Genomic DNA, 8,625 nt, shown 5'->3' on the forward strand with positions numbered 1-8,625 from the left:
TTGTGCCATTGCATAAAGCAAGTAAATAAAACATGTTTGTTATAAAAAAAAAATAACATTACAATCATTTTACTTTTACTGTCCATGAACACTACCGCGACTTGTCAGGCGACTTGTCAGCCTGACAAGTCGCGGTCCATGCAGTGCTACAGGACCCTTTCTAATAGGAGGGACACAAGTCGAAAAAGGGTCCTGTACTATTTCGGGGCGACTTCGGAGCGACTTGCATAGACATTCATTATATGAAGTCCGTGCAAGTCGCGCCGAAGTCGCGGTGCACGCGACTTCACAGGTCGCCCCCGAAGTCGGAGCAACCTAGTGTGAACTGGCACTTATAGCATTGTGATAACAACACAAACAATAGTTATATTTAACAATTCATAATAAAGTTACTTGAAAAATGTCCTTTCATGTTGTGAATTCTGCCTGTCCACCTGCCATCTCTTTCCACAACTTCCTTGAATTTCTACATGCTTTGCATTTTCTCTGCTCATCCCTTTGGTTTACTTTCAATTTCTAAGGACTACATATCCCATGGTACCTTAAAAGTAGTGATTCATGTACTGACTCTGCCTCCTGAAACTCCTCTTCTCAGCACATCCTTTAGTTTAAAAGGCAGACTCTGTGAAATTTGTAGCACAGCAATGCATATTTGCAGGGCTTAGTAAATATGTGTCACAGAATTCAAAGAAATACATTTTTGGTATTCTTCAAAAATGTGTTTTTCATACTGTAAGACCATTTAGAGTAACTTGAGTAGGCTAGAAATAATTGAAATTAAATGCTGAAATTAATTTATGATTTTAAAATTTAAACATAGAGCCTACCTTCCCCTCCCACTACATATTCTAAACAATGTTGCCAACCCTCCCATTACTTTTTTTACTGACAAAACATAAAAAGTTTACTGACAAGGCACATTTTTACTAACAACCTGCAATATGTCAGAAACTCCTAATATAAGTAAGGGCTCTTTCACACGGTCCGCCTCCGTAGGCGGATCCGTGCTGCTCAGCGGGGATCGATCCGCCAATCCCCGCTGAGCCGGCGGATGACAGCTCCCTCTCCGCTTGCAGTGCGGAGAGGGAAGTGTCACAGCCCCCGCTGCTCTCTTTGGGGGATCGGATGAGAGTGGACCGCCTGTCCGCTCCCATCCAATCTGATCCCTGAACAGATGGAAAAATAGGGTTTCCCTCCGTCCAGATTTCACAGACAGGATCGGATACGGATGGCAGCGGGTGTCAGCGGAGGTGTCTCCGCTGACATCCGCTGCCCCATAGAGCTGCATGGAGGATCCGATCAGATCCGCCTATAAAACTGACAGGCAGATCTGATGAGACACAGCTGATCACAGATCGGGGTAAAGAGCCAATCACAGCAGCTCTTTACCAGGTGATCAGCTGTGTCCAATCACAAAGCAGAATTTTCAGGTTATCAGCAACCCTTTCCTTAAGCTGACAGCGCAAAGAGAACTGATAACTTGCAAATGCGCACAGAGGACATCTACACTTATAATCAGGGCACTAATCATCGGTATCCTGATTATCAGTGCAGCCCTAACAGTGCCCACAAGTGCTGCCAATCAGTGCCCACTAGTGCTGCCTGACAGTACTGCCCATCATTGCTGCCTATCAGTACACCTATTAGTGCCCATCAGTGCCACCTGTCAGTGTCTCAGTGCTGCCTATCAGTGCCGCCCATCAGTGCCTCTTCATTAGTGCCCATTAGTGCCACCTCATCAGTGCCCATTAGTGCAGCCTATCAGTGCCCATCAGTGCAGCCTCATCAGCACACATCAGTGAAGAAAATAAATTATCTATTTACAAAAATTTATGACAGAAACTAAGAAAAACATTTTTTCGTTAGTTTAGCAAAAAATAAGAAACCCAGCAATGATTAAATACCACCCAAATAAAATTCTATCTGTTTAAAAAAAAAATTTAAAAATGTAATTTGGATGCAGTGTTGCATGACCGCACAATTGTAATTCAAAGTGTGACAGCGCTGAAAGCTGAAAATTGGCCTGGGCAAATTAGGGTGAAAGTGCCCAGTAGGCAAGTGATTAAGCAGTATAAACATTATATAAACATTGACAATATGAAGTAATATGCCTGGTTTTACAATTGAAAAGTCAAAGCGGTGTGACAAAATGTGAGCATGACTAGAATGATGAAAGACCTATGTCAATCTGGGATACAGAATGTGTTGGCTTTTTTTGCTTGTTTCAGGATTGCATAGAATTGCTCCAAACTCGAACTCCAGTATGCTTTACTGTAATGATGCTATACCTAATCGATTTTTCTACATTTTTTTTTAAAAATCAAGCATTGATTTTTTTTTTTTAAGAAATGTGGGCTTTTCTTTTCTTTCTGTCTAATTGTCAAGGCTGAAGCCTGATACTTTGATTTGTTTCTTTTGTTTCTGTTTAATGTCCAAGTACAAAACGATGGCGGGTATGCCATTAGCTAACAAAAATTGAAAAATCACTACTTTCATAGTAAAACACATTTTCTCCTATATTTTAACAGTTCTGTCCGAACACCTGCCTAGAAGAAAGTTCAGCTTAGCAAAGGGTGGGACATACACTATAATGTCAAAAGTATTTGGGACACACAAATTCTAATGTCATCCCAGTCTTAGTCCGTATTGTTCAATATTGAGTTGGCCCACCCTTTGCAGCTATACCAGCTTCAACTCTTCTGGGAAGGCTGTCCACAAGGTTTAGGAGTGTGTCTATGGGAATGTTTGACCCTTCTACCAGAAGCATTTGTGAGGTCAGGCACTGATGTTAGAAGAGAATGGCTGGCTTGCAGTCTCTGCTCTAATTCATCCCAAAGGTGTTCTATCGAGTTGAGGTCAGTCAAGTTCCTCCACCCCAAACTTGCTCATCCATGGCCCCTTAGTTCCAGTGAAGAGACTTATTAAGGTATCAGCAAACCAAGACCTTTTGGACAATTTCATTCTCCTGACTTTGTAGGGAACAGTTTGGGGATGGCCCTTTCCTGTTCAAACATGACTGCGCACCAGTGCACAAATCAAGATCCATAAAAGACATGGATAGGCGAGTTTGGGGTGCAGGAAGTTGAATGGCCTGCACAGAGTCCTGACCTCAACCGATAGAACACCTATGGGATGAATTAGAGCAGAGACTGCGAGCAAGCCCTTCTCATCCATATCAGTGCCTGATGCTACAAATGTGCTTCTAGAAGAATGGTCAAAAATTCCCATAGACACACTCCTAAACCTTGTGTACAGCCTTACCAGAAGAGTTGAAGCTGTTATAGCTGAAAAGAGTGGGCAAACTCAATATTGAACTCTACGGGCTTCGACTGGGATGCCAATAAAGTTCATGTGCATGTAAAGTCAGGCGTCTCAATACTTTTGACAATATAGTGTATGTTGGAGCTGAGTATGAATTATTTTTTTTTTTTTATCTTCTTTGTAAAACCTATAACATTCTTTTACAGAATATTTCCAAATGCAAAGAACGTTATTTATTGCAAAACACGTTAAAGGGCAAATTGTTGGCAGGACACATTTTTAAAATACATATACAGTATCTTTAAAAACAATGTTATAGAAATAGTATTGTAGAGCTACTTGGAAGGTTCTAAGTTTGTGTTTTCTGAGCTGGTTTCCATATATTACAAAACTGTGGAGAGGCACACTTTTACATGTGAATGCATCATGTGTATGTAGCACTCACCCCCAAAAGGGCCGCTGATTTGCCCCAGGTTCCTTTCTCAGATTAGTGCAAAAGCAGCCAAGCACACAGCAATAGTCACTCTTCTGGCTTAATAAACAGTCTAGGGGTTGCCTTTTTAATATGTATTGTCTAACGTTGGATAGGGCACAGGGAGATGTGGGAAACTCCGTGGACTCTGAGCAATGAGGGGGGATATGATATCAATGTACAAATATTGTACTGGCGACCCTAGCATAAGGAACAAACTATTCAGAGAAAGGGAATACAATAAGACACGTGGCCACTCACTAAAACTAGAGGAAAGGCGGTTTAACCTTAAAATACGTAAGGGGTTCTTCACTGTCAGAGCAGTAAGGATGTGGAATTCTCTTCCACAAGCAGTCGTATCAACAGGGAGCATCGATAGTTTAAAAAAACTGTTAGATGAGCACCTTAAAGACCACAACATACAGGGGTATACAATGTATGGTTAACAGCAAACACACACACATCATAGGTTGAACTGGATGGACGGATGTCTTTTTTAAGTGTCGGTTCACACTCTTGTGGCTGCGGCGATCGCATGTAATATCGGAGCGCACTGCTCCTTCATTACATGCGATCGGCTGTGCGGTGCGAATTCAGCCATACACTTTGTATGGCTAAATTCGCACTGCACCCACACCAAAGTCGCACATGACCCCTTCAGCCGCATCAGGATCGGATCGCACAGTGGTTCACACTTGTGAGATCCGATCCTGTGCGAACTGTAAAGATCGCACTGCGATATGCTATCAAACTGGGGGTGTCGTTAACATTTCATTGACACCCCCAGCGTATCGCATATGGCAGTGTGAACTGCCAAGGGTGCGTTTGCGATGCGGGAACAGGCTGCGAATTCGCAGCCTGTTCCCGCATCACATAAGTGTGACCCGTCACTCAACCTTACTAACTATGTAACTATGTAACAATGAAATGAGGACACTCTTCACTGAAATACTACTTCTCAGAACAGTCTCTCCAACATAAGCCCAGAAAATGAACAGCACCGTTCACTAGAATATTCCCTTCAGGTCTGTACTCACAATGTTCCTGGATATCTGGATGCCTCCCTCCAGGATCAGGTAGACTATGTCTCCATGTATCTCCTAGACCAGATACCCAGTGAAATCCCTCTGATATTTAGCAAAACAGGCCCCCAGCGCTGCCACAGCTGGGACCTCCAAGGACACCAGTAGAATTTTCAGCTGGGCTGTCCTGAAGGGCTGCAGTCCTTCAGGCTAGGAAAATCCCCTCATGGACAAAAACAGGGCTGCCTCAGGCCCCAGGCTATTTATGTACTCTCCAGCCACCTACTAAGTTTGGAAGCAATCAAGCCTGCAGCCCGCAGAGCCCAGAACAGCCCAAAGCATTCACAAGCTGCTCACCTGTTTACAGGAGAGTCACCAGGACTAAATTTATCTGACCTAAATAGCACCTATCTATAAGGGTGCTACATAAAGGCAAAATATAATCATATCACAAGCAAGGTTAAATACCTTTTAATTTAAAACATTGAAAAGTTATTCTTTGAATTTTAATTTTTTTTTAAATACTTTATAATAACGATTATAATTTTTGTCCATCATAAAAGTAAGCAGTGATTTTTGCTGTTTATGTAAATTATAGTTAAATGTAAGGATATTACTTTTAAACAGTGTAAATTTCCTGTTTTCATTATGTATACATCACATGCTGAAATAGCTCATCACACACCTACACTAAACAGAGGACTTTTGGTTAGATAAGTGTTTGGAAAAAAGCCCACTTCTAGTCAAAACTTGACCACATTGAGAATATTTCTCTCTTTTTCTCATGGGGACAAAATAGTAAAATCCTGATATGAGTTCTAATTTTTCGTTTTGCGTTTAATGTTACCGGTATTTTCTAGGGGACAGGGGGCACATTTCCTAACTTCCTCTTCTGCCTTACACCAATCAAAAAAACTGTTGTGACAAACTGAACTGTGGAAGCAGTGCCCAAAAAAGGCAAGTGGAGGGCATTGGATTAGCCACCAGTATTGCATGTGGTCTCCCAGAACCATTTCTTGTTCTGCACTGTGTGATAAAGCAACCATGTTGGTAAAAGCAGGGTTTTGCTACCTTGTGTAGAGCCTCCAGCAAGAGAATCAGTGAGCAGTACAGTGGTGACATCAACAAATCTCACTCCAAATCTATTTTGATCAGCAGCCATAGGCAGCAGTGCCTTAGATCCTACACTGCAGATATACAGCTATGAGGCTGTAGGTACAGAAATGCCTAGTCACACTCAAATACGGGAAGCACACTGCAAATTTAAAGGAGGAAGTCCAGATAAAGTTAGATTCTTCAGAGTTCTGTTAGAATGTTTATATATGTTCCATTTACCAAAGCAAATGTTCACTTTTTGAGTTTAGGTCCACTTTATGCACAAGTTAATATCATGCTTACAATATTTTATTTTATTTTATAATCACATATTTTTATTGTTTACTATTTTTTACTATATCACTTCCCATTTATTAATTTTTATATTCACATTTATTACATTCTTACACTCTATGTATTCATATTCATATGTATTAAACTTAATATATTATACTGGATTCTAATGTTCGATACACACTATTGTCATCTCACCTTCCATTTCTTAATTTTTATATATATATATATTTTTTATTTTTACATACATCTTTCTACATATTTTGATACATCCTTCTAATAATCAATAGACATATATTTTTCCACACATTAGATGTACTATCCTCCTATAAAATATTATTATATATTTTTTATTCATAATATTTTTTATTCATAAAATCTTATCCAATAAGGTTTCTACACAATAATTTATATTGATGCTAATTTTATCCATAATGTTTTTTACAATATAGCATATATCAAATCAGATGTCCTCCTTAATTATATATTTTATCTATCATGTTTTCCATAAATTGGTACATATTGATAGTAATCACATACTAACAAACTCATGGTAACAACATTAATAACCTCTACATCGTATATATACTTTTTATATCAAATGAATAGTTTATACAATTAACAATTTATCCACTAGATGGCGCAATGTCTACGTTCTTAAATCAAATGCACTTCATTTATTTATTCTATCCACCAGATGGCGTAATATATTTTAATTTAATACTTTTTTATTTTAACATATTCTTAATCTTATCTGTTAATAAAGTATTGTTGTATATATTTTAATAACATGTACGAGATATCCTTCCCTGTATGTATACACGGTGGTTCAATTATTAGGCACGGAACATTACATTTCTTATATTGTTATATTTTATATTCATTTAATTAGTATTCAACAATGGTTAGCCTGGGTTTTTGTTATTTATACTTACCATCTGATTTCTATTTGGCTAAGATTATCTTACGCCCTGTTCCCTATACTACGACCCACGGCATCATTCTTCCTTTGTTGATTTCCGCCTACTTTGTTGCCTAGCAACCACCATGTACAAAAGGGCCTACGCTGGAAGTGATAGGACGCTGCAGAAGACGTCACATGACGAAACGCGTACAGCGCCGTCACGTCACTTCCGGTTCCGGTCTCTGGTTGGAACGCATTGCGTTCCGGGACGCTGATACCTCGCTGTTTTCCCACATTGTATATGTGAGTACCCATTTTGCTGCTGTAATTTACAATAAACTTTCTAGCATAACGATAATACACTATCGAGCTCCTTTTTTTCCTCCATCCATATACCCTTGAGTGGCCACACTTGATTTACCCACGAGAATTTGGATACCACAATTCACTACCGGACCCCACTCAGGACACTCCGGACTCCATAACACATCTACCCTAGGAAGGGAACTACTACACAGATCCAGGCTTAAAAGATACCTCTTCAGTACCCGCTCTATACCCCTGTGTGGGGTGGGTACATCTGGTGAGTAGGTCTTTTTACCAGGGGCCACTTTGCCACTCACCAGTCACCCACCTTGGGGGTCACCGTAAGATATCCTGTACACCTATATTTTTTGCTATCACCATTATTTTATGGACTAATTTTTTGGATTTTTTTGCACGTTGCACAAATAGACTTCCCGCACCTTTATATTCACCTGCATATTTATATAAAAAATTATTTTTGGCACATTTATCTTTGACTCACCTTGATATATTTATTGTTATCACTTTTTGTTGCACTGTATACCAACTGTTGTTTTGCACACCCATCCCGTGCATAATAGTTTCCCGCACATTTATCACCTATTTATTTACTTATCTATTCACTATTATTTATATTATCACTTGTGGAATATACACCTTGTATAAATTTTATTTATTTATTTAGCATTGTCATATATTCACATTGTTTATTTTATTTTGGCATATACACAAGCATATTTATTGTCACACTTTGCCATTTATTACGCCCTCTGGTGGTTGTTTCTCTCATATACCTTTGGAATATTTTTATATATTTAAATTTATTTTTAGAATAATTTATATCCCTTATAACACTATACGTTTGATCTTTTTACTTGGTTTTTCACCTCCGCATCTTTTATCTATTAACTTATTCCTCAATCATATTTATACTTTAGCATCTTATATTTATTTGCACTTTATTAAATAAGCAGCGCCATCACCTTCCATTTTATTTATCTCTTTATAGCCTTTGGCTATAGTTTAAGGGAGGCTGCAGCTTATTTGTGCATATATTGTTACAATCCCTTGATATCCTTAGCGCGGATTTATTTATCCACATATTCTTACATACCCTTAGGGGTCATGGCTAATCCTGCAGCTTCGGATATCTTTGGATATATAAATAATCGGAAAATCAATATTGAGGATATTTTCAATCAGGAAAGAGTAACCAATAGACAAGACATGGACGGGCTTTTCAAACAACTTAAACATGCCCTTGAAAAACA

Source organism: Pelophylax lessonae (assembly GCF_965119305.1).
Source record: "Pelophylax lessonae genome assembly, chromosome: 4".
Taxonomy (NCBI): Eukaryota; Metazoa; Chordata; class Amphibia; order Anura; family Ranidae; genus Pelophylax; species Pelophylax lessonae.